General features: G+C 39.6%; 1 protein-coding gene across 12 annotated transcripts in view; it reads right to left on the bottom strand.

Annotated features, from left to right (window-relative positions):
- The window catches only part of TCF4 (transcription factor 4), a 355,918-nt gene that overhangs the window by 239,276 nt on the left and 89,762 nt on the right, over window positions 1–26,880 (bottom strand). The gene's annotated exons all lie outside the window — the stretch shown is intronic.

Raw genomic sequence — 26,880 nt, 5'->3', positions numbered from 1 at the left:
AAGACACCTCTCTAGCCCTCCCAACCCTAATAGAACAATCGTATGACTTCTGATGATATTTTACCTTTGAGAGAATATCTGTACAACTGGTGCTCATGTGTCCATTGCAAGAAGACACAAAGCTATAGCATGTAACGAATATAAACTTGTTTTTAAGACCTTTGTTTCCATCTTCCCTCCCACTGAGCTTCATCAGACCTGCCAGTTAGTTAGCAAGCATTTCTTCGACAACGATCCCAGTGCATCTCAAAGTGCATCTGAGGACCACCTACATCTTAGGCACCTAGTATGCTCATTTCAAAGTCAGCATCTTAGGGTCCACTGCAGACCTACCGCTCCTGGATCTCTAAAAGTAGGGCCAAGAAAACTGCTTTTTTAACGAGGTCCTCAGGTAATTTTCATGTACACAGGAGTCTGAGGACCATCAGTCCCCTCCAATGGGAACACAAGACAGATGCATGTCCCACCCTGTACCCACTGCCTAACTCACTCCCTGTCTTAAAATCCCTGCCCAGGTGGCTGGTTTCAGCAGCATTCGGTCCACATTCTCATCTCATCTACATCCCAGTAGCTCCTGCCCAGACTCACTTTTTATGTAGACCCTGCACGTGGCCTACACTTGGCCATTCCCTACTCCCAGCTGGTGTACCTGGACACTACACACACTTTCTACCTCCACATCTTTGTACCTGCAGTTCCCTCTGCCGGAACTGTTCCTTACGTCTCAAAAAATAATAGCAGCTAACATTTCATGAGCTTAAATATGTCAGACACTGTGCCAAGCACTTCAGTAGACTAACAGTATCACCATTTGATATATAAGGAAACCGAGGCTTAGATGGGACAGAAAACCCTCCCAAGGTGACAGTAAATGGCTGAGCTGGCAGACACAGGTGCTGTCCATGTGACAGCCAGGGACTGTTCTTCTCCAGCACAGTAAATGCCTTCCTGGTAAGAAGCTCAGATCTCTCCATGACCAGCTCAAATGTTACCCACCAGTCACTTCTCCCCAAGCAGAGTGGATGTATTTATTTTGGAGTTTGTGCCCACTCTTGTGTCCACATAAGATTACAGAATTTACACAACACAAATATATAAAACTAGATATGTGAAGAAATCAAGAGACTGGAAAATAAAAGCAGGAGAACAATCAAGCCAGAGGTATGATGAGCTTATCAAGAATGTACACTGTGATGGACGGGATATTTGTGAGACAGGGGTCAAAATTCTAGAAGCTCCTGAGTGGGCAAAGTGTGAAACAAGATTCACAATGAGCACTGGATAAAAGTACCCAAATTATTCAGGAAAGTCATTAAGGCAACAAAGTAACAAATGAAAAACTGCCCGATAGAAGCTGTCTGAATATTGAGTTCTTGTGTCTCCCTTGTTCGGTTGTCACCCTCTATCCAAGATGGGAACACATACAGAAAAAGACAAAAAGCAAGTGAATGATAGAGACTTATTCTTCCAAAAGACTGAAGTGGGCTCCACTGTTCAAAATTTTCTAATTTATTTTACCCTAGACAAGGACAGACTGAGTAACTTCCACGGGTTTGACAGCTGCTTTAGGAGGCAACCTGACCATCCACGAATTTTCATTTTATTTGAGTAGTTCTGCATAAGCCCCGTCTAAAACGTCTGACATTTCTGCACCAAAACGCGAAAGTGAAGTCTGGGCAGAACTAGGACCAAACACTCCATTTAGAGAAAAGATATACAGAGATGAATTTTAATTTCTCCAATTTCCCATCCACACTCATTAAACTTATGATTACTCAAGTCTCCACTTTGTTTATGTGAACAGCGAGATCAAAGCTATCAGACAGACTGGACAAATGTCAGAAAGCACGGCACGAAGAGTTGGGATAAAGACCTAGATTTCAGCCGTGACTCTGCATTAACCAGCTCTATGGTCTGAGCCACTCCCTGGACTCTCTGAACTCATTTTTGTCAGCTGTAAAATAAGTGGGTTTGATTTCCATTCTTATCAGGGCAGGCTAGTATATTGGGACAACTCTGCCACAAAACACTCAGTGAAGTAAGTCAGACAAATGTCATATGATGTCGCTTATACGTGGAATCTAAAAAGTTGATACAGATCAACTTACTTACAACCCAGAAATAAGACTCATAGACATAGAAAACAAACTTATGGTTACCAAAGGGGAAAGGGGGAAAGGAATAAATTAGGCATTTGGGATTAAAATATACACACTACTATATATAAATAGATAAGCAACAAGGACCTACTATATAGCACAGAGAACTATACTCAATATCTTGTAATAACCTATAATGGAAAAGAATCTAAAAAGTATATATACAGATATATATATGTATATATAGATATACACACATATACACACATATACATAACTGAATCACTTTGCTGTACCTTAAAGCTAACACAACATTGTAAATCAACTATATATTTCAATACAAATTATATAAATAAATAAATAAATATTCACGGCTTTAAAAAAACACTAAACATCATAGATAGAAATTTTAATCTTCTTCTAAATCCTAATGAGCTGACAAGATAGTAAGAAAATATCCAGCCAAAATCAAAGTGAAAGCTGGAACCCACGGAGGAAGAAAAGACATTTTTTTGCCCTGAGGACATCTGCCAACCTAGAAAATGTAATGGCCTCTTGAGTCAAGGAGAACAGAAGTGAAAACTCAGGATCCACCCAAAGCAGGTATCTAACAGGAGATAAAAGGGATAATAAGGTTTCCAACCTCAAGGAGTTTTGTTAAATGAGTTAACTGATAATTGTTAAACCCTTAGCAGACTACCAGTAACCAATACCTACCACAAGTGCCAAATTTACCAACACCTTCCAAAATCTAAGGTAATCAAACTGCATAAATAAATAAACTTGTGATTTATTCAAGGAAATCTGAGTCTCACATTTTTATGACTCTCTGTTCTGCTAAGTGGCTGGTCAGAGACTCAAATACTCTCCTGGTTTTTAGAAACTGCCAATATGTTTAATCAAGTCCCACATTCTCCGTGAACCCCCTGCAGCACAATGACCATGAGAATTCAGTGAGCGTTAGATTTGTTGAGTGACTTAATTTACCTTTCGAATACCCTCTTGGCATCTCATTTCAACATATTTTTGTATACTGTATAAATGATATGCTGCCAAAATTATGTATGCTGACCAAAGGCCCAAGCTAAGAACACAGACTAAATATTATGTAAGTTTAACCTTGATTTGAAATGAACAAGTGTGAGAGTTACCTAACCCTGTTGATTTGGGGTAGCACTGTGTATCCAGCCTTTCCTTCCTTAGAGCCCAGATCCTGCCAAACAACCAGGGCTCTAGAATTTCATGAAGTCAGAACAACCAAAGTGGTATTCTGCATTGCTCTAAGGGTCTACAAATTCCTACCCTTATGGAAATATATTGATTTCCTGAAGAAAGCTTCTACACACTCAGAATGCACTGGGAGACTGAGATTGAGTTCTCTCTGGAAAGATAATCATTCTGAGGCATGTGGAAGTCTACACAGTCTCAAACCCTTCTCTCAGCAATAACAGATACTATTAAATCTCCTCCACACCATCATGGAGACTCACAGACTGCGTACATCTGTGGCGCCTACTAATTTCCTAGTCCAGGAAGAACCCTTGGCTGAGCCCTTCACACAAACTGAGATGGCATATGCTCTCCGTCAGTGCCAGATGAATTTAGAGTTCAAAATATTTCATCAGCAAAGAGCATGTGAAGGATGTACACATTTTCATTAGCACCCAGTATAATAAGAACTCCTAAGCAGAGTGATTTGAAGTCAAATTGGAGTCCTAGGACAGAGGTAGGAAGAGTTGAGGAGCTTCGGATATTGACAAGGGCCACACAACCATGACCACTTCTTTTGGCTTCTGTAAGAAACAACACAGGCTTCAAAAGGAGTGATCTGGGCAGGGGTGAGGAACTTCCAGCACTTCCCAAATCTGACTAAACAAAGATGATGTCTGTGGCAATGCATTCCACACAAATTCTAAGATACCTTAAATATAAAGAACAGGGACCTGGGCATCCCATTTTCAGAGCACTGCCATCCACGCTGGCTTTCTCAGGATGCAAGAATGTCCTTATCAAATAAATCTGAAAACTCAAAGGTCAAGTATAAGATGATCTTACAGCTCATACATATAAATATGTCAACTGTACAAGGAAAGGTAAAATGTGGATACGCTGGGGGAAAAGTACAGTAGGAAAATTTGTTCAGAAGGGAATTACTGCTAATTTTAGCTTTCATTAACCTCCAGCTTAAACTTCTATAAATACGTCTTTTAAAACACTGAAACAATATTATTTTCCTTAAGTTCAAAGTAAACTGTTTTTCCAAAATGAACACTAAATAATCTCATCTCTAAAATGTGGAGTTAACTGCACTTTACAGTGCTATAAAACAGGAAAAGCACTTTCATATAACATGATATTCAGATAATACAGAAGTAACAAAATAAAACAAATAACAATTATGTTATAAATATGCCAGTGGTGTTTCATATTCTGAAACTCAGAAATCTTCTTGAAAACTCAAGGTGAGTAGACAGTTATATTATGAAACTGAGATAAAAGTAAACTTGAACTCTTTACATCAATCCATATAATTTGGAAGTATCACGATAATCTAAGTTGAATAATATTGTGACTTGAATAACCTAACACGAAATACAGAGAAATGGGTGTTATTTAGCAAACCTCCATTTCGAATGTTTGAAACTAACCAGTCAGGGTCTTCCTCTTAAAGAGAAGTTCATCCTTTCAAGAGCTCACCTCTCCAAGTAAGAGTCCAAAAAGAAAAGGAGCCACAAACAACTGAGGCAAGAGTATAATAATGTGAATTATATATGCCTCCTTTGACTTTTTTGAAATGTAACCGGTCTAAAAGCACTTAATAAAAATCAGTCTTACTAAAATAATGTTCTTGAAGGCTAGACATATTTCAGATTAGGTAAGAAAACAATTGGAAGTAAGATGCCATATCTGAAGACTTTGGAAAATAAAACCAGCATACCATTGAACTCCAATATTAAATAGATAAGCTTCAAAGTACCTAAGCTAAAAGTGAATATAACTTAGGGAGGTTTTTTTCTAGGTGCTTAGTACCTTTTAAAGATGTATTTACAAATAAACGTCACAAAGGGTGAGAAATAAAAGGTAAATGCTTTAGAAAATAAACATTAAACAACAAAGAAATAAATTTTGAAATATGCTTCATTTTTAAATAAAATAGAATATATAACTCTGATAACAAGTACATGTAATTATACAGGCGTTTTCCAAATCAGACATGTAATATTTATGTTGCAATATCCATAATACTGTAATGACTTAAGACATACAAATTGATATTTAAAATGCCTATTTGATCAATAATTTATTAAATGTATTCCAACAGAGGGGGAAAAAAGAGCCAAGATGAAACATGTAACAGTTTTCTCTCTTCTTCTTTTTCCCCCTCTACCTCTTTTCTCCCTGGGGTGCCATTTGTGAGGCTCTGAGAAAGGGCTGCTGGCTTAATTGAAATATCTGTAGGCTGTAATTGCTCTGCAAAACCACAATGGTCCACTTCTCCCAAATGGCATTTGTTCCTCTTCGTTTTTTCTTCTGTTTCCTTTTATACTTTAACAAAATCTGCCCCTCCTGTTTCTTCTAGCCTTATCTCATCTTGCCCTTTATTCTGAACGCATGACTAATACTGGGGAAGCCAAACAGCTTTAAATATTCAAAAATCTTCCCTAAAATCCAGTTTTGTAGCCCAGTCCCTTTTGCTTACAATAATCACTCCCATAAACTGACTCTCAGTTTATCTTTTCAACATCCCAATCTTCCACCTGTGTTTAACACGGCAGCCTCTGACCTGGCAATGACAAGCAATCAATCTTACATGTTATCTTCGGGGTCAAGTCTCAGTTTTAGGCCAATTTTCTTTGTATTTAGGCTCAAATGTGCAAACCACACTATATTACTCTGCAAAACATCAATGAGAAGGCTTAATTAAGTAACACTGACAGATAAATCCATTTCTTTCGCAGTAATCAAATCAAAGCAGGTTGACATAACACAGGAACTTAATACAGTTATTCCCTTGTAATTGGAAAAAGGCCCTTTACTTCTCATTAAAGCAATCTTCTGGGTATTGGCATAATAAGAAGGCTCAGAGCTTTAATACTGCCCTATAAAAGTCTCAAGATACAGACCCCTTAAACAAACAAGCCAGATTATCTAATTCCTTGATCACAGCAGAACATGTAGTTCCTACTGTTTTAAACTACTAATTCTTTATCTCTGTTGCAATTAAAAAGAGGTAAATCAGTATCAAACACATACAATGGAAAACTGCAAAAATGCATAAACTGCTTACAGTTTTATAAATCTATGTCCACGTGTATTTGAAGGGAAGCAGTCCGTTAAAAATGAATTTGAAGTACTTCACAAATGTGAAGTTGTAATAGCTTGGATCAGGGGAGAATCTTTTTTATTTTACTTAATGGGCTCAACAGGATACATTTTGCCTAAATGTACAGTCTGATACTCAACCCTACAGTACAACTTTGGGAAGCGGAATTGTCAGAGAATGGCATCTGAAGAACAGCATTTAATTTTTGTGGTATGTAAAGAACAGTAAGTCATCTGGTCAACCAGAGGCTTCTCCAAGTGGGCTAAAACCCAGAAAGAATGCAACAATATCACACCACGTTCAACTCCCCAAACTAAACAAAATCAATTTTCACCCTTTCACTCCGATTTTGAGGGAGTTTCTGTTACTTATCCCTTGGGGCCTGATCAATCTGAAAATGATTCTAGCAACTCTTTCTGAAAGGATAATATATAATCTAAGGTTATGATTCCCAAATGTTGCTGACCATTAAAATCCCCCAGGAACCTTAAAATAAAAAAACCCCACAGATACCCTGGCACCACTGGAAACTAATCAAGAAAAGATCAAGGGATGAAATCGAAGAAAATACATATTTTCAAATTTCCCTGCTTTTCTACTTTTTTATTTTAAAAAGTTTTTAATTACAATGCAGTTAAAACTATGTAATTTGTTGTTTCTGAACCATCTGCAACTAGGCTGCATCAATCACATCCTTTTATCCCTTAGTACTTCTGGGTGCATTTCCTAAGAACAAAAATAGTATAGTTATCAAAATGAGGAAATCTACCATTGATATAATACTTTCATCTAGTCCATAGTCCATATTCCAATTTGGCACTTTTTCCCCCTTTTGTAGAGGACTTAGTCTAGGATCACGCCACACATTTAATAGGTCTCTTTCATCTATTTTAATTGGAAACAGTTCCTCAGTCCTTTCTTTTTGTGATATTAGTGTTTTTGAAGAGTACAAACGAGTTATTTTATAGAATGCTTCTCAACTGGGGTTTATCTGATGCTTCCTCATGAGTATATGCAGGTGGCTATAATACTACCAAAGTGGCCTTGTGTCTTTCCCAGGATTTCACATACAGAGCCTCATGACAGCCTGGTGGTCTGGCCCTCATTTGTTATGGTATTTCAATCACCTGCTCAAGGTACTGTGGGAATTCTCCACTGTATAATTACAACTTTTCCCTGTGCAACTAATCAGCCATCTATGGGGAGATTCTTTAAGAGCATTAAAACTAATTTTTAATCAAGTGCTTATTGAAAAAAATTAAAATACAAAAGTGTATAAAGTAAGAAAGGGAAAATCCCCTCAACACGTACTCCCTCCACCCTGATATCAGGAGTTTCCTAGGCAGCCTTACAGATCCTCTGGTCTGTGATCAGCTGGTTTTTAAAACCACAGAAATGTAGGGAAATAAATGTAAAACTTGACTGAAATTTCTTTGCTATTCGAATGGCTAAGAAATAGCCCTCAATTGTTTACGTATACACTAGTGACATTTTATGGGACACAGTCGCCGTAGGCTTGTGACCTAGGTGGGGATAGGGCAGGCAGGAACTAGGATAAATGAAGACTTATTATACTATTAACTTTGAAGGAATTCAGCCAAGATGAAGACAAGATTGGGCAACTCACTTGTGAATCAGTGCAGTGCAGAAGCCCATGTAAATAATCCATCCCGGAGTCCACACTGTTCCTTGCCTCTTTCCACCATGTTCTACAAACCACTATGTAAAAGGGAGACCCGCCACGGCAGCGGCACTTCCCAATTAAAATCAAATGGATAGACAAGTACTTATGACAGAGAAAAAAAAAAATCTACTGACGTTTTCCTAGGCCATCCAAACAAAAAAAGTGGGAAACATCTAAAATTTTTTAAAAGTGGGAAGGAAACTGACACAAAGAATATATTCCCACATTTTGAGATTATATGCACGAATGAACTAGGCACAGTCACAAAGTGAGGAGTAAAGCTTAAACACAGCAAAGACTGCGAAAGGAACTTGGCCATCTGATGGAACATAAGCACATTAGACAGCATTGAGTGAGTTAAATGATTCTCATCAATATAAGGTGGAAATGGTCCCTTTAAACCCTGGGATGCAGCCCATGTCATGTTATAAACTGAACAGTGCTGGTGGATTTCGACTCTGACTTATAAATGCTTAAGAAAATTTTCCTCACAATCCCATTTCAGCCAAATGCCTGGCAGACATTGACAAAGGTCTTTCTCAGTTGGGCTTACAAATATGTGTGTGTGTGTATAAAATCACAATACACACACAAATACAATACACACACTCGAATTGACTAATAGTTTCTTGATATTAATGACAGTGTTTAAAACGGTTCCCAGATGTTGCAACTTGTTCCACTGACATCCTCTTGGTTTTGATCAGTGACTTGCTTTTGATCAGACTTGAGTCCAGTGACTTAAGGGTTTTAAATTTTCTCTCACAATAACGTAACCACACTTCGGTATTATGCTTTCTGCTTTCCAAAATGGCTTTTATATTCACCTCACTTAAAATGATTTATCTGGAATCACTGAAAGTATGAAGTTGGGATCAAAAGAAGTTGCCTACTTAAGTCTGAGCAGACTAACACCATTTTTCAAAAGATGAAAACAAAAATCAAAGGAAATAGGCAGTTATCCTGGATAAAAGAGGCCATTCCCCATAAGACTTATTTTTATCCTTTCATGCTATTAGTATTACCTCTTTAATTTTAACAGGTAACCCAAAACTTGCTAAAGTTCATTAAAACACTTGCTAACATAGGAAAGTTAAAATAGTATTGTAATGATTGAGTTTTTGTATCCAGCAGCATACATTTTTTAAGTTATGTCAGCAATGACAACAAAATGGCCCATCTCCCCTCTGAGCTGCCCTGTAACCCACAGGACACCATTTCACCAGCAAGACACAACTTTTGGCATTGGTTTGCGAAAGGCCCCGAGCTGTGATGGCAGGTCAGGTTTATAATGACAAAAATGACCATAGCTTTCCCCAAACCAGGCTGCTCCTCCTTACTTTCACTTTCAAGGGCTTTAAAACACTCTCATAACTGAAGGAGTCAAAATACATCTGCATTAATTTCCTAGTCCAGCTTTTCGGGGTAAAATTGAAATGCATTAAGAAGCAACAACTGGTATTTTCTTAAGCTTAATCACATCAAATTCAATGGGAAGAGTGGTTTTGTGTTTTTTGTTTTTTTTTTCTTTTAGTGTGTCTCAACTTGGATGCAGCCTGCCTTTTGCCCATCTGATAACCAATGGAGTACTGGTCTTACAAATTCACTAAGAGGAATGGTAAAAAGCTGTAACTCTTCCTCAGGAATGGAAGAAATGTCATTAGTTTGAAAGGAGATAGAAGCAAAGACCTGAAGAATGACAATAACCAGGCATCTTAAGCGAAACCAAGAAGCAGGGAAGGGGTCCAGGGGGAGCCAGAGCTGTCAGTAGACAACAATGATTTATCTGATGAGATTAGCAGAAAGTTTGATTAGAAGAGATGCCTTCTTCGCATCTCGAAGACTGCAGTGTTACTTTAAGATTTCCGTGTGAGACAAAACCGTGCCTGCCAAATGTGGTCTGTAACAGCGCAGGCTAGCCATGAGCGACGCAGTGGGAAAATAGCCACTAAGCCAGATTTTATTTGATTTGTACTGATGATTTTTATTAGAATACATGGATCATTGCTTCAACCTTTCCATGTAAAACCAAATCAAATTCAAAAACTCACACATCAGTCACCTAACCTTAGGTCATTCCTTCTGCTTTACTAAAGTTGAGCCACGTTTCAGCGGATCTGTCCTCGATAAATCGTTCGAATTGCTGGGCCAAATTCTGGGAGGCAAGTGGTACACAAAGGAAACCGCTAAATCTGCAGTTACACATCAGAAAGCCAGAGGAAAAGAACTACTGCAAGCCTCCAAAGCACAGAAGGAAATCAAAGAGGTGTACAGCCAACGCAAAACAGGACAAAATGAATTTCTCTTTATTGTATCAAATGTGATGTAATTTACCTTTAAAAGGCCCACCCAACCCCTCAGCTATTTTTCCCTCTTTAATTCAAGGTGCCGTGCGAGGACTGTGTAAAGCAATTGCTCGGAAACCAGAGGCAAGCCCACAGTAACGTGGCGTAAGGAGATCTGGTCAGTTTTACAAATTAAACATAATAATCAGTTCCACACATTAAAGACACTATGACCTTTCAGGCAAAAATTAAAAATGTTAAAATCCGACACTTGTGGAAAGCCTCTGTAACATGTATAAAAGTGACTTCATGAAAAGGAACGCAACGTCATTACAGGAAACGTGGCCATGGGTGTCCAAAGAACAAGTGCCCATAGCCTACTTCCCCCTCTTCTTTTCCTTTTTTCTTTTTGCATTAGCTTTTTTCCCTTCACCCTCAGCAACACTGCCAGTTTTGATTTAAAAATCTCTGAGCAATAATTATTGTTTGGATATCATTTCTAGTTCACAAATCAGATCCATCTTCATGATTTCCTTGAGTGTTCCAAACAGCTCCTGAAATAGGCATTATCTTCTCTTCGGAGAAGGTGAACAACTTTTCTGGTTAAAGGCCACCAACAGGGCTCAAACGAATGTCTTCTGGAGGCTGAAGGTGCCCCATGATAATGTCTCGGAACACTAGTGGTCACCAAACTTCTAGGTCTCTGGGGCTGCCACTGGGCTCACTGGCCAGCCCCCATTCCCCCCTCCCCCTGACCACACAGGAAGTCTTCATCTCCCGTCCTCCTTTGCAGTCCGGGGTGGGGGGGGGGGTGTCATGTGACTACAATTTGGCCAACAGAACGTGAACCCAAGTAACGCGTGCCTTTTCCAGGCCTGGTCCCTACAACCTTCCATGTAATCCTTCACGCACTTTCTCTTCCGTCTTTGTTCAGCCCTGTACAAAGAATCTAGTGTATCCCTTTGAGGGCCTAGGGGATGGCAGAGCTAAGGCCTGAAAGAACCCAGATCTGAAGGACTACAGGGGGCAGAGCCCACCCTGGTGCTCTGCGACACCAGAGGGATATAACCTCTCGCACTGTTAAGCTCCTAAATGTTGGGGGTTGTTTGTTCCAGCAATTAGCATCCCCTGACTAATGCATCCTCCAAAACAGACTTCCATGAATTCTGGCGCTGTGATTCTCTCCTCCAAGCAAAGCAAACATACGCAGTTAGAGCTGGCAGTAGACAGAATTGTGAAGCAGGGGAAACTGGTCTTTGAACTCTCCTTCTCTCCCTTTCAGACTTGTTTTCCCCTCTTAGCATTTCCTCCCTCTGAGCACCAAATGTTCTCTGGCTGCTCAGTCTCGTCTGTCTCAAGAAAATAAACCCAACACATTCAGGAGCTATTCTTCCTTTCAGCCGTCATGTCGTAGCCATGAGTGGTGAGCTGCTTGCTGTCTGGGTAATTTTGGAGAAATTCCTTAACATGGAGGATTCTGTGTACCCTCATCTGTAAAATGGAAATGACTGTCTCCGCCCTCCAATACTGCTGTGATGATTAGAGGCAGTTTAGGAAAAATGTCACCCTGGAACCTGGAACACAGTGGAAACTCACAAAAAAAGATAATTCCTATTTTTATTATGATTATGATTATCATAGCATGACATTTGACAGCAAAAGGGATACAGAATATGAAATAGGGCTCTTTCTCTTTGAAATATATCATCGAGATTGGGAGAAAAATCATACAGAAATAAAGGGCAGCGTCTGATTATTAAAGAAGAATAAAGATGGAATATTAGAAACAGGAGAGTTACATAAAGGCTAGAACCATCACTTGTGAGATACCGGCAATTCAGGGTGTAGACAAGAGAAAGCACCGGTGAGCTGGTACCCACATTACATTTGTGCATAACTTCCCAACTCCATGTTCAATGCCATCATACTGGTAACTCACAGCAGGCACTGGTAAGAGCATTTACACCATGGCAATTGGCAACTGTTACAAATCGGAGCTCTTTTTTTCTCTGAAGAGCAGGTTATTAAACATCACCCCAGCAATGAAAACAGTCATCGTTGTGAGGTATTTCTACTCGAACTGCCTCATTTAATTCTCACAATCACTACTGAGGTAGGCTCATTTTCCAGATGAAAAGTCAGGCCTCTCCACGTTAAGTGACTGGCAAAAAATCCTGTTGCCTGAGATCCCTGCACTAAAAACCAGACTGCTTCTAAAAGTGAAGGGCACCTGGCTTTCTTTTTCTTGGCATATCAGATGTGTATTTCCCTGAACACAGAAAGCTATTCCTTAGAAACATCTAAATTCAGGCGGCCCCCCTCCAACCATTCTCATTTTTTCCACTGGTCCTCATTTTGCTCCCCCACTCATCTGACTTCCCTTCATAAACATATTCCACATTTCTTACCACCCTTTCCTCTACACATCCGAGGCAACATTTTGTGCAGATGTCCTTTCAAGGATTACCCATCACACTGTCTCAAGAAATCTACTTGTGCCTAAGGGTTGCGATAAGTTATGAATGCTCTTTAAATCAATGGTTTCTCATACAGCTGTCCTGACCAAGGTAATCTATCGTATCTTGGGCCAAGCTGTGGACTGTCCAGTAAGTCTGGATCCTGGAGGAGCTGGGATATCTCTTGGATTCAGATGAGGTCTCTGATAACAGTTTCAATAACGACAGCCATCAACGGCTGGTGTCAGGTTGAACATGTGCCTGGGGGATGAGAAAAGCCAGGGAACATCCCTAGGTTTCAGGTGTAGCCGGAGGTCTCAGAAGACATCTGTACATCCGGCGTGACTTTAAATGTCAGTGGGTGCTTGCCATCTTGGTAACGTATCATCACTTCTTTTCTGTCTGACTGAAGCTTGGCCATCTTACAAAATCCAGAGCCTTCCAAGGACAGAAGAACAAATGGGTAATGGTTGAAGGCACGGGAGCACGAGAGCCCATCCCCCATGCAGGAAATGGCAAAGGCACACAAGAAGCATGGAGAATAGATGTATTAAAGTCACAGTGGTCGCCAATGAAGAAATGTTGACTTTGGGCATGGCCACTGGAAGACACTACCGGGAACAAAGCACTAGGAAGTTTGTTCTTTGTTCCAAAGGCTTTGGGCAGGCACCAGAGTATAAAAGCAACAGGTTCATATTTGCATTTTGGAAATGGCAGCAGTGGGGATGGTGGGTTATTAAGGTGAGAACTTGGAGATAAAGAGACTAATTAGAAGGCAAGCAACTACTGTTACAATAAAGGTAACAGATAATGCAGGATTATACTGGGGAAAGAGAATAGACAGGGCTTAATGACTAAGCCGGGAAAGTACAGCAATAGAGTAGTCAGGGATTATTCCCAGTTTTTTGTCTTACGGATATTGGTGCAGGTTGGAGTCTAAAAAAAGAATATATTTTAGACATTTTGTGTTCCAAGTGTTCACTGGTCACCGAAGTATAAAATCCAGTAGAGTAAATGACTGTGTGAGTCTGGAGTTCAGAACAGAGACATAGAGATTAAAGTGATTTTAGGCAAAATCTTTTAATTGCAAGTCCCCTTATAGAGAGAATTTACTGGCCCAGATAAGCGGAAAGTCTGGAGACAAGGCAGGTTTTAGGTCTTACATATCCAGTGGATCCACCATATTAAAAAGGATAAAGTTTCCTTTCATCCCTCCACTCTGCCATCTCCATATCACCTTCGTCTTAAAGCTGGAATCCATCACGATCATAGAATTTCTGGATTTACTTGCTTCCTTATCTTCTACTTACTTGCAGAGAGTTCAGTTTACAAAAGAGCAAAATTCCTCCTGAACTTTGCCTTGATTGGAACCACCACTGAACCAATCCCTAAAGCCAGGGAACAGCATGCATGGATTTGAGTAGTAGACCTCACTGACCCAAATTAAAAACCATGGTGAAGGGTATAGGATTACCCTGATTGGTTTAGTCCAATTGCAGCTGCCCCCTGGAGATGCAGTAATCCCACACAAACTACAAGGATCCCACACACTAGAGGAGTGGAGTATATGTTAGTGAGACAAGCACACTTGGACCAGACCTCAAGTACCCTGAGTGCATTATTATATAGCATGCAGTATACAGGCAAATCCGTCATGCCACTCCCTCCTTTAAATACCTATTGGTGTCAGAATAAGAGCAAGGTTCTTACGGACACCGAGGCCATCTTGGTAATAATGCATGCACACAAGCCAGCCTTTTCTTTCCTCTAGTTCCCTTGGTCCCTATCGATGCTCAAGCACACCACTGGCCCTCCTGCTGCAGAACCTGAACACGGGTTCCCCTAACAGAACCCTCCCCCACCCACTCCCACCACTCCGCTTCCCTACTTGGCCTGTTCCAATCCTGTATCAATTCTCAGTGAATCAGCACTTCCTTGGGGCAACTGTCCTGTCCTCCTAAATCAGGTGTCTTGTCCTTCTCTTTCACTGGACTTGTCACAGATGGAATTTTACATTTTTATGATTCTCAAGTGATTCCTTTCTTCCCCAATAAAGAGTATATGCTCCACCACAAAGACAAGGCCTGGGTCTTATTTGCTTTCCATCCTATCAGCAGTACCCAGCAAAGTCCTGGACGGGGAGGAAGCCCTCGACATAATCATAGTTAATGGGATGGCTGGTCCAACAACCCCTCAAAATAGGCTGGGCACCCAGGAAAATATCAAAAACGCTAAGAGAATTCCCAAAGTTGCTCATCTTTCTGCAGAGCTCCTATGCCTTGGAGAAGGATAACCTAAAATGATGAAAATTCATGTTTCACTGATTCTAGTATTAACTAAAGAAATTAAACCACAGGTTCGCCATAAAGATCAGCTCCAGAAGTTATATACGACGCACCTTTCTCCATAACGTAAAGAATAGTTTGTTTCACAAATATGCAAGTATGAATTCAGATTCAGCAAGAAATATATAGATCTCTTAACACACTGAAACCCTTGCCAGTCACAGGACCAGAAAGGAGTTGATCTACAAATCTCAAGCTCAGTGATTTCTATGGTAAAAATGCAGTGAAACAGTCAGACTTCATGTATGTTTTCTCCCTCAACAGAAATAATCTCTTATATGGTCATTGTAAAGGGAAATATTTGCCTCTTTACACTCTCTTTGATATGCACCCTAGTGATTTGGTACGTATTATACAATCATTGGCCTCAGGACAAAGGAGAAAACAACTGTTACCTCTAGAGTAAAACAGCTTTCTGTGATCTGGTGATAGCAAGACACAAAGTGGGTTTGGAATTCTGTGTCGGTTACTCAGATGGCAGTTACAACTCAACACTGTCTGAAAACCTTTCCACTGAAACTTCCCCATTGAGTAACAAAGGTATCATTAATATTTAAAGTTCTGCTTCAAGTATAATAATCAGAACACCACAGCCACAACAATAAATACCCTACAGCAGTTTACTGCTTTCAAATTTTCAAAGCACTTGCACACACAATATTTCATCTTCCCTTACCATTATATACCTCAGAGAAAGGCAGGGATTGGTTCAAATTTTCCAGGCAAGGCATTGAAAGAGCTGGGAGGAGAACGCATAATGTCATCTTTTAACCTCCTTCCAAACTGACTCTCACCCCTTTTCTTATGCCAATGAAAGAGAATTGACATCTTCAGAAGCTGGAACCCAAATCTGGATAAAGAATATTAATATTCTTGTAGAACAAGTTATCTTTCGTCTCACAAATCCATCATTCAGAATCCCAATTTCCTAATCATCGAGACTTCTCCTTTGGGTTCAATATGCCCCTCTGGAAAAGTCTACTATTTAAATTAATCATGGCGCAGAATGATTTTTAACTCATTTGCATGTACTTTTTTTCTCCTTTAGCTGCACAGAAGCAGAGAGGAAATTTTTTAGATCGAAGGTACACATGAAGAAATGAAGATATTACATTGTAAGCTACACTTGAAAGTTCTCAAAGATAAAAATATAATACATAACCCATCCAGTTAATAACCCACCAATGAAGAAAAGCACTGCTGTAAACAATGGACAGTTGAGGCAAACTCAACCCATCAGTGCAAGTTGCTAACGGTTCACCTTTCTCTGAATTGTGCATCGGAGTAGGGTCCAGAAGTAAATTGAGTGGGAGCAGTGGAAATCAATCTCAACATGGACAGAAAATCTCCCATGTGTCTCCCATGAGTGTCTCCCATGTGGAGTGGTAGAAAAAACAACACAGATTTAGCTGGATTATAAAAATACAAACATCACTTTTTCTACATTATTCAAAACATGGGTTAATCAAAAGATGCAATGACTTAAAAAAAGAATCCTTTTCCAGCTCTAAAATAATGAAGATGTTCTCTTATACTGTTGTATATTATAAAAGCTTTATAGTTTTGACTTTCTAGTTTGTCATACCATGGAAGTTCATTTTTTGTGTATTTTATGAGTCTTATTTCAGTTTTCTATCATCAACATTCAGCTGCCTTAGCATCATTTATTGAAGTCTCTCTGTATCAAACAATGTTACTACTCCATCCAGATCACTTTGTATTGATTAAAAAATTTTTCTGAAAAGGAAGAAAAAAAGGATGCAGTGACTCTTAGTTTGTCTACCCAATATCCCTTCCCCTCTTCGTCCTTCATAACAGCCCTAAAGGGGTTTGGTTGCTGTTGTTGTTCATTCGTTTGCTTCTTTTCACATAGCCACCCCTCCTCCACGTGGATCAGGAGACGGTGACCGCACCTCTAGTTCGGACACAGATCCTGAGTACTGTTGGGAATCACAGCTCTTGCCTTCCCCTGGCCAAGGACCGGTTTAAAAACGAACACTGAGACACAGAGTTCTGTCTGCCACGGGGTTCCTGGGAAAGGTCTCTCTGCTCCAAGGAAAGAAACAAATTAGGAGATGATTTTTCATCTTCTCTGGCCATTATCCTGTTTGGGCGTCACGTGTAGAATGGCAGCAGGAAATCTCCTTATCATTCCTCGGACGAAGCTGGTACACAGAGATTTCAGAATAGGTTACATTTATGTATTACTTTATTCATACATTTCCTTGTGTTTAAGCCAAGTTGGGTCAGAATTTTCTTTCGTTGCAGCTGCAAAGAGCAGTAGGTCCTCCCCTGCCCCACACCCACCCACCACCCCAGAAGTAGCCTTATGAATTTAATGCTCATGGAGGTTCTTTAAAAAGAAATACCAACTCTGGATAAACCCAAACTTTACCTACTGAAAGGCCATCATCTCTTGGCCGCTCATAACTGTCCAAGCCCCACAGAGGAATCATTTTCAGGAATTATACCAGTTATAGGCCCTGTAATTCCTTTTCATTCTTCCCTGATATGCCCATGTATCTTCTCTCTCACCTCTCCTGTCCCCTGTGGCCTTCTCACAAAAAGCAATCAGCCGGCAAATTCTCAATGAGCACTTAGCACAGGTAAAGCTAATGGCAGCAAAAAAGTGCCAAAACAGTACTTTCTCCTTGATTTACCAATATCAATCCTGCACACATAGCCTAAGCACTGCTGCCAAGATGGGGGTGAAGGGTGGGGGGAGGATTAGTCCTCCAGACCCCAGACCCACAGGTGGGCGTTAGAGAGATCCAGAAACTCCTGAAATTGTTGCAAATTTTACTCATGTATTTGACCACGTGCATTTTTCTGGGAAGAAAGTCTATAGTGTGCGTTGCGTTTTCAAAGCAATCTCTGACCCTAAGAACGTTAAGAAGCTCTGCTCTTGATCGACTAGTGTCTAGCAAACCACACTGTCTGGATGTGTGACACACTCTTGTCATTCCTATAACAGATCTTCACGTTTCTTGCTCCAGGAAAACTATCTCAAGTATTAATAATACTGAAGTTTTGCAATAGTTTAGACTACATGACATTCTGTAGACTCTTCTGGAGCCCCAAGGGCCATTCATATCCCACATCAATAAAAGGGAAAATAAGTTCCATTACTTAAAAACACAGAACACAACCTATTCTTTTTTTTTTTTTTTTTACAACCTATTCTTAAGTTTGGGCCCCTCCAAATGAATTATGAATCCTGAGTTGAAATGGAGTTGAGGAAACAAAATAGGCACTTGAAAAAATAACTAATATTAGCAAAAAGTTTTAAGTTTAAGCTACATATGGGAGATAAACATCAAGGATTGCTTTTTGGAATATTTTTCAAAAGGAGGTAAAACTTTCCAGAAAAAAATTGATCTCAGGCATCACAGAGTACAAAGAAGGGCATCACAAGGTGTGGTGAGAGAAAAGGAAGGTGAGGGCCCAGGTGGCAAAGGGCACGGCCTTAACCCAAGATACATGGAAGAATCAAGACTGGTTTTATTTCACTCAAGAGGAAGTTTCATAAAGTAGTGAGAGATAAAAAGAAATCTGGATCTGCTGTATCAACCACGCTTCCAAACACTTCACTCAAACTTACTGGATTTTACTAATGCAGGCTTTACCAACTTCTCCTCCTCCTTCCCCTCCTGCTGCCATCTTTCATAATAAGGTCCTGTAAACTGGTTTCCTAGACTTCAGATTCGCCCCTCTCCAACCTATCATGAGCCACTGACAGCTGTCACTTCTCCATATAAAAAAAACCTCAGTGGTTCCCTGCTGCTTTGGGTATAAAGTCAAAATTCTTTAGCCCAGCATTTAAGATGCTTGGTGATCTGTGTTTACCTTCTTTTCTTGTGTTACCCTGAGTAGCATTACTGCTCCCTTTGTCCTCCAATCACATGAGACTCTTCCCTGTTACCCAATACATCTCTGGTTATCTGGTCTCCAAGTCTCCCCTCCACATCAAAAACATTTCTTCCCACTCAGTAAATGCATGTAGAACAAATAAATGAGTGAATGAGTCCACTGAGGGACACACACACACACACACACACAAACACACATCAATCAATCAATTACATATATCTGTACGGTATATATCTGTACAGATCAAGCTAAGGGGTGAAATGCAAATTCTTCACAAAGCTTAAATGTAAGGTCCCCACAAAAGTACTAACACAGAATTTAATCTTCTAATAGTTCAACTTTAAGGCTTTAATTATATAGGGGGTACATATGACAAATATAACCTGTATACTACTTAACATTAACTGATGAATTGTTTTCTCCCAGCAAATATGAACTTTCTTTTGGCCCCTGATGGGACATGGTTTATCTTTTTATACAATCATGTTTCATTACCATAGGATGAGAAATTAGAATACACATGTATAAGATAGCATATTCTAGACATCTTCAACCTTCATAGGCATCTAGGTAAATGCATTTGCAATTTGTTTTTCCTATAACCTAAGCTGATAAAGTTCAATGGTGTTTATCCACAAGGATTTTAAGAACCTGTACTCTGTCCTCAAAAATCTCTGCAAACCATATAAATTATCCCCAAGATTCAAACCTTTACAGTCATTCCGGGTCCCCACTTATCATCACTTCTTTGGAGAGGCTCTGTCTGGCTACCCAACACCTGCCCAAAATTATGCTTCATTTTTTTCGTAATATTTAGTGTTATACCTATTTATATATGCATAAATACAGGTTTATTTGGTGGTTGGTATCTTTGTATACTGATTCCCCAGTGGGATGCAAACTTCAGGTCAGGGTATTGACTGAGCACCTGTGGCCCAGACACCAGACCAGTGCTTCACTAAGAGCTCAATGAATACTTGTTGAGTGGATAAGTAGATTTATTAAACATTAAAACTCAGAATTTTTGACATGGAAGAAAAATCATATAACAAAAATCACGAAATCTGACAAAATAATTATCAACAGCTAAAACGAATTATTTTGATGTCAATGTAAATTGACATTTGTAAACAAAACATTGTTGCAGGGTAAAATATAATAAAAGAAGAAAGCTTTTGTTTCCCAGCAAGGGCTTTAGACACTTTTAATTATGTCTTTACATGTTTTATTTCTCTAATACATTGAATGGGGAGATCTACAAAGAAATAGACAAGGATGGGATAACAACTTAATTTGAAACATAAAAAAAAAAATCCATGAGATGAAATTCACAAATTATTATGCCTTTAAAATAAAAAACAGATTTGAAATAGCAAAACTCGACTCCATGATATATAGTTTACTAATGGTTTACTCAAGGAATTGTGTACAAAGCTCTGTATTTTCTTGAGAAAAACAGCAGAACCAGCTGGTAGGTGTATACAGTGCCCTTCAGAAGCCCCTGTTAAAGCCACAAATAATTGCAAAACTTGTTCAAATCAAATGGATAATTTATTTTATGTATGACTTTGCAAAGTCTTTACAAATATCCGTGGATGGCTTTGCACCCCATTTGAAAGGATTTTCTATAAAACTGCACCAGCATAAACAAACAAAAGTATTCTCAGTATTTATAGTCATAACAAAAACCTATGAAGTTCTATATTAGTTGTGGTTGTGAAAAACCTTAGTTCCTGGATTTCCATTGGCTATAGTCTAATATACAAAAGAAACAGGGTTTTCGAGTTAAATGTAACACCCACAGATTCTCTCTTTGGGTGTCCGTACTCCAAGCATTTTTCAAAAACTCAGTTACAAGGGAGAAAAGCATAGAAATACGGGTATAAATTTCAAAACATACCATGGCTCTCTGTTATACATAGGAGGGTTTAGACCACCAGGAGTGAAACTGGTTTTGAAAAGTCTTTCTTCTAACAAGATTTTGGCCTCAAAGGAGGTTGGGAATTAGGGGATGGAGGAAAAAGAGAGGAGTAGTGGCCAGAAAAATGCACACCAGGGTAACGGGGCTGGGCTAAGAATTGAAAGGTGCGTGCCAAGATAAAAGCACACTCTCACCCAACTCAGGGTGTAGCTGTGACTTCAGAGAGACTTCCCGGGCTGGGAGGGTGATGCCACTGATGTAGAGTCTCTAAGACTTACAATCCCGCATCTTCATAGCCCAGGACTGAACGGACAAAAGCAAAAGGCTGGGAAAACAGTTGTCACAAAGTGGAATAAAGGGAAACCACCCTTGGCTCCCCACAGCTTTGGTATGCCTCCGGAATCTTTTGTTGTTGCTGCTCTTTCTTCCCCCCCTTTTCTTTTTAATTCAGGAACCTAGCTTCAGTGTAAATAAGAGAAGTCAAAGGGAGAAAAGACTCTCTTTACAAAACAAGCTTTCCAAACACACCTGTCCCCTATTTCGAGGATTCTGTGTATCTGTACAGCTATTAAGAGGCTGATTTCTAATCCTCCAATTTCCTCCACGAGTTCCTGTAACTTAGAATCACTGGAGCGGCAGTTCTTAAAATTTAGTATGAATGTGCATCCCAAAGGCGGCACATGAAAGATGCTGCTCCCAGGGTACCAGACCCAGTGGAAGCCAGGAATCTGCAAATTACACAGAACGCCCAGCATGTTAGCAGGCAGAGGCACCCACCTTGAGAAATGCTGGGGTGTCAGTTTCCAGTATTTTTTTTTTCTTTGGCCGTGCCGTGTGGCATGCGGAACTTCCCTAACCAGGGACTGAACCTGTGCCCGCTGCAGTGGAAGCGTGGAATCTTAACCACTGGACCACCAGGGAGATCCTTGGGGTGTCGTTTAGAGCCAGAGTTTCCCTAATTCCAACTGACCCTTTGACCTAACTGTATCAGTCATCTAGAGCACTGTTTACAAATACATACACCTGGGTACCACCCAGAGGTACTAAATCTGAATCTTCCAGATGGGGACAAAGAATCTGAACAGTCATCAAGCCTCTCCCCCAAGCCCACCCTTCAACCCTCCCCCCAACATGTTCTGATGGCAGCCAGTGAGTGGCAATCTCCCCTTCAGGTTCTTTGCAAGTCACCTTGCCTACAAGCGTCCACGTGCTGCAATCAAAGAGGCGATTAATCATGTTCAGAATCCCAAGTACCAGGCGAATCTCAGGGCGGGTGTTAGCCATCACCCCCAAAGAACAAAGGTGAACCCACAGAGCCCCAAGAACTCCAGAGAACCTAGTGCCATTAATGATTAATGTACTGATGTCAAAGCTCATGAGGAGTGACCATAAAAAACCAACAAACCACCCAACCAAACACAAAAGAACCTTTTGTGAGGGAAAATGGTCTGCCATTTTCCACAAGGCAATCTGCATCCTGAACACAAATAAATCCACCACACAAGAAGACATCATTTTTAAACAGACCTAGAAATACTCAAGGTTTGTTTCAAACGCCCCCCCAACCCAGGATTCAACAACACTCCATGATGAGAGCCTGTTCTTAATCTGAAACCGCTAACACCTAAGCACATGTGAGATATCAAAACAAAACGTTTCCCCACGTCCCAATCCCGATGCGGTGATGAAAGGCGGCCGGCATCTGATTCAATCAGACCACATTCAAAGCAGGTGGTTCTGAACATTATTTGAGCAAAGCGTGCCAGCTCCTTCCCCAAAGGCAGCAGCGATACCCTCATCCACGTGGGTACTTTTTCACGGCACGTGAAAAACCAGAAAGAACTGTTTTGAACCTTCTTGTGTGGGGGTAAAATTTAACCCCTACACTTTCGCTTACAAAGCATCAAGAGCATCTTACTGAGAAAATGTGCCTTAGAAGAGCAGCAAGTACAAGGAAATATCTAGAAATTAAAATGTTCCTGTGCAGAAGACTTGTGAAGTCTTCATATCAAAGCCAGCCAAATTGGGATCTGTGTGAATACTTTGCCTCTCTTTGGGCAAATATGGATTTAGTTCCTTTAGGGCAGGTTCAAGAATATTTTGTTTATATACTATGTACATATATACTGTGTATCTTTTAACAAATCTGACTTCAGCAAAAAAAAAATAGGCTACAGAGACGCATGTTTCTGAACGCTTTTCTCTTTCTGTTGAACTGTGGAAGGGGTAATACATTTAATCCTGTTGTGTCTCAGCCTCCTCATCTGTGAAATGGGAATAACAGTATATAGTGTTTGACAAGTTAAATGAGATGATTCGATGCACTATACTTAGCAGAATATCAGGCACATAGAAGTGAATAGTACATGCAAGTTTTTCTAAGTATTATTATTAATATTAAGAACTGTTAACGTGTCTCTCCCCCCAAATAGTTTAGGTACAATTTGATTTAGAGAGCAGTAAAATAGAAGCTGAATAATTGTATACAATATGACAATGATTTGCCGTGTCATTCCGCCACATGAATCACCTCGTCAGAGCGGATGGCAAGGCTGCCCTCCGTTTTCTCCGTAAAGCCAGAGAAAGGAACACAGAAATGATCTGGCCCTCCACGTAAGTAGGTACTAAGCAAATTCTTCAATTAAAAAAAAAGAAAAACTCGTTTGGACCGCACCAGTATTTTGATGAACATCTCCAGTACGACAGAGAAATGTTGTCATAGGGTATAACTGAGAATGCTATTTAGTTGAGAGAGATTAGAAAAGATGTCTCAAAAGTATTAATGGAAATGTTAAGAAAAAGCAAGGAGGGAAAAAAAAGGAAGTCTTTCAAAAGATGATTTTCCATTAAACTTCACTTGATTATGAGGGAAAAAAACCCAGGCTATTAGTCTGCTGTGTTGGTTAATAGTTTTCCTTATTTTAAGAAAACAATGAAAACTAATGAGTTACATCCAGCAGCTTTAAAAAATGAATTACTGTGCATAATTCAGAAGCCCTTACAGCATATGCCTGTATGCAGTCCTTCTTTTAGTCAAGGTTTCAAATTAAGGTTATTATTTACGAGAAAAAGTTGGAGAGACATGAAGAGCTGTAACAATTCCCTCAGACCAGCAGTGAGGGAGAGCAGTTTCGTTCAGAATGAATGGAAGAGAGACTCCAGGCCAAATATTTAAACAGGGGTGCAAAGGATACACACACACAGCAATCTGCACGCACCTGTCACTGCAAAATTCAACACTCACACAATTGAAAGGGCATTTGTGTTCACAAATCAAGTAATTATATTCCTAACTATCCATCTGCATATGCAATTACCCAGTCTGTTGCACAGAAAGGCAGATTTTTGCAGGTGTTTCTTTACCATCTTTCCTTCAAAATCCAGTTGCCCTTTATCTTCCCAAATCTGGGCACATACCAGTCCTTTAATTGAATCTTCGTGGCACTGCGGTGAAGATCAAGTGTTATGTTTGCACACCCCGCGTTCACATACAGAAGATTCTGTAATCTAATCAGGCTCTTGCTCCCTATTACCACTTAACTAATGGTTTAATGGGTTCCGTTTACACCTGGGTGTTAAAGGACATGCTCTGTGCTTCCTAACTTCTTTGATGAGTCTGGCCCTGGGTTTCTCTGACACGTCCTAGTTTTGCTTATGGACTCGAAAATCTCAGAGTTAAAATTCTCAGATGCCAAGTAAAGTTAAATAAACAGCATGTCAAAGTAGAAGACAGAGAAAATGAGCATGTGTGTTTGAGGGCAGTGTCTTTAATCAAAAAGGAAGCTTTGCTGAATTTTGGAATCATTGAAATTCACATTGCAAAGCAGTTTTCTATACTCAGAACTTGTTAAAACATTTGTTCCGAATGATGCAAATTGTACTTCTGTGCAGTTGTATTACACGGGAGAAATCGATAACCTCTCAGCTCTGGGGGCACCTAGGAACCAGTTGTCCTTCACATCAATCTCAGACCTAAATTAATCTCAGACCCAGCTTCATAGAACCTGAGAGCCAAATAGGACATCAGGTGGCATCAAGTCCAAGGTTGATCATAGAAAGAGGAACCAAGGTCCAAATAAGTGCAGAGAGATCCAATGTCTCAGAATGTGTTTCAAGAATTGTCTCTGGAACCTTCATACATGTGACAGTATTTCTAACTTTCACTTCTTCACTGTTTGAAGTTAATGTTCAGGTTCTGCTATGCACTTTGGAAAATTTCTTAGATTTTCCTGGATGTATAGTTTAAAAAACAAAAAGTCTATTTACAACAGCAGCACTCATTTTCTGTTCCAGGAAAGTGGAATGTTGTAGGGTTAAACTTCATGCTTGCTTTCTTACAGAAGCTTCTAAAATATTTTTATATGTTCTTTTTGACAAATGTTACATACAACCTTTAAAACATTGCTTTTTATCTCTAAATAAGACCCAGATTATCTTCTGCTTGCTGTAAATTAAGCAAACATCCTCGCGTTAAAAACAGAATCGAAGGGGGCAGGGGCAGACCACCAAGCCTTCTGACTCTTGCCTTCATACCAAGGACGAAACACTACTGGCTCTGAATATATTGTTTGCCCTGCACAGGATTCTTGGAGATGCTGGAATGTCAGGTGTGGTGTGCCTGCCCCAGTTGCCAATACCCACCTCTTCCTATTGCCTGCTTCACTCGTTGACATTACCTGCCTGGAGTCCAAAGTCAAGTGCATTTTCAAGGCCCTGCTCTAGACCCAGTAGTTACCACTGTGCCCAAACTCTTAAGAGGGTAAGAGAAGGAGACACACACACACACACACACACACACACACACACACACACACACATTCTCCTAGGAAATGGACAAAAGCCATGAAATGAAACTAGAACATCTCTGCTGATACACCTACCAATCTCTGAAAGATACAGCTATGGTTTGGTGTTAAAGTATTTGAGTCATTCACGTATTACAAGCAGTATTTCAAAAGAAGAACACTGTTAGCATGAGTAGTACAGCTATCCTAGGAAATTGTCCTAAACAAAGTGAAAGGATTAGTGACCAGTATTTGAAAAACAAGAAAGTAGACACCACCACCAATTTGCAAGGACTGGAAAAAAAAAAAAAAAAAAAAAAAAACACTTTGGGGCTAAGTAAGCATTTCCTAAAGTTGTTTTCTGCAGAATGTTCCACATGGGAGGTATCCCATGAAAAAGGAGTTCTCTGGTCAAAGTAGCTGTATCACCCTCTTGGGTGTTTTACAAAGTATAATGAGGAATGCACTCAAAATAAAATTTCTATTAACATGTCTTGAAACAAGGTTTTAAAAAATGCTGCTCTAAATTATTCTTTCAAAAGGTTCAATAGGAAAAAGGGAGTAATTGACATTTTAAATTACTGTTTTGTAAATTATGAGAAGTATATTAAAAGCTAATCAATGGAATAGAGTATAGACTTTAGCATTTAAGCATCTCCTCCTTGATAATTCTTGAACACAGGAAAATGTGGGAAAATTAATCTATAAATGATTTAATGTATACTATAATTATACTATTTAATTAAATTATTATAAATTAGTGTCCATATCCAAAGTTAAATATCCAAAGACCAAAACTCCTTCTATACAAAGAATGTGATAATAATCCAGATGGGAAAACCCCACCCCAATCTTGCCTTCAGTTTCTGTGATCTTTTGTTAAACTGGTTCCTAATCCAATTTTATTTCCCTAAGTCAATGGTCCTGCACCATCCCATCAGGCCAAATATAAACAGCAAAATACATTTCATATATATATTGAAAGAGTGTAAGGTGGTGAAACCACGAAACTTAGACTATTGCAATATATTGAACTTGGCATCAGACTTCATTTTGTAAACGTTTTCCTCATTTTTATGACTCTGCATTCACTCCCTTACATTTAAATATTA

Source organism: Balaenoptera physalus (genome assembly GCF_965194825.1).
Source record: "Balaenoptera physalus genome assembly, chromosome: 12".
NCBI classification, from domain to species: domain Eukaryota; kingdom Metazoa; phylum Chordata; class Mammalia; order Artiodactyla; family Balaenopteridae; genus Balaenoptera; species Balaenoptera physalus.
Note: the sequence above shows the minus strand (reverse complement) of the source record. Positions and strands in the feature narration are given on the sequence as shown.